Below are 1,524 nucleotides of genomic sequence, written 5' to 3' on the forward strand. Positions count from 1 at the left end.
CTCTATATCAGTTTAGGATTTTGATACACAAACTGTTCTAGAAATCAGCTTCTCCTACCATATGTAACGCCCTGAAAATCGGGTGTCGATCAGGAGCCCAACTCCCGAGTTCCAACGAATCACTTATGCAACATAAATAGTGATGATTAAATGTTGTCTATATTAGCACATTAAACATGAATGGGATTACACTAAATCAGTATACCATACTCCAGAGATGATTAAATTTCAACAAGCAGAAGGCTATGATAAATTTATATGGAACATATAAACTGTTGTAGGTCTCTAGAGTGTGAACATGTTACCAAGTTAAAGATATACATGTATACTCCAAAAAAAAGGACAAAATGAATATACATGGGTGATATAAAATGCAGAATAACAAGTGTGATAGTCTCTAGTCAACATCCTTGTAACCCCGTCGATCAGAACATGGTCTACATAAACCGGCCTAATAGCTGAATATAGGAGAACTCCTCCTCGTAATCATAGAAATTTGGCTCCACCTCTTAAGCCTCACCATCATCTGCAACTACAACAGGGTCTGCTTGGTGTTTTAAAACACCGTTCTAGAGTTGGAGTGAGTGATCAACTCAGTGGAGCTATAAGGTAAAGGTTAACATGTTATCAATTCAATTAAGCAATAATGACAAGGTAGTACAACAATCATATCCTAAGTACTCTTGTTAATGCAAGAATGGTATCCGATAATGATGCATGCCCTCGCCTACACTCCCTCAGTGACATCATCTCATGATCGCGCATGACAACCTCCCTAAATGTACACTTCCCCGCCAAAACACATGTAGTGCGGTGCATGCTTGTGTTAGCCAAGTTCTTAATTAGGTTTATTCAGCCAGCATGTTTGGGAAGCTATAGCACCTCCCTTTATATCACTTACCCAAACAATGATCCATCTAGGGTCGTCAATCCTAGTTAATCGCATACGATAGATAGTTCCAAGTCACAACAGAGAGGCTCATCACCTTAGCGCAGGCACAGTTTATACTCAAGGTCACTACGAGAGACTCACCACCTGATCCTGGGCCGACAGCTCGAATACAATGTCCCATACACTACCATATTCAGCTCGTGAGTTTGGGTTGCTCATTGGACACTACGGGGAGGCTCGTCGCCCCAGCGTAGGCCGACAGCTCGACCACGGTGTCCCATACACAACCATGCCTGGCTCATGAGTCTTAGTGGATCGTGGTACCAAGGTTAAACGGGTTTTATTGGTAAGTGGTACCTTAGATTCAAGCAGTTGCATCCATACATGGTAATTACACATTTACGCCAATCGGCTTACTTGACAAGTTCGATTGGTACAAGTGCACGCGGAAATAATCGACATGGAGCGCGTAAGCACTCCACATGGCCTAACCACTATTGATAACCATCATATGACTTAAATTCATCGAACGTACCGTGGTAGAAAAATTACTCAGCCACTTGGTCGAAGACTATTACCGATTGCCTAGACTACGTCGTAGTCCCAAACACACTCCGAGTAATAGCATTCAC

This window comes from Magnolia sinica, chromosome 3 (assembly GCF_029962835.1).
Source record: "Magnolia sinica isolate HGM2019 chromosome 3, MsV1, whole genome shotgun sequence".
Taxonomy (NCBI): domain Eukaryota; kingdom Viridiplantae; phylum Streptophyta; class Magnoliopsida; order Magnoliales; family Magnoliaceae; genus Magnolia; species Magnolia sinica.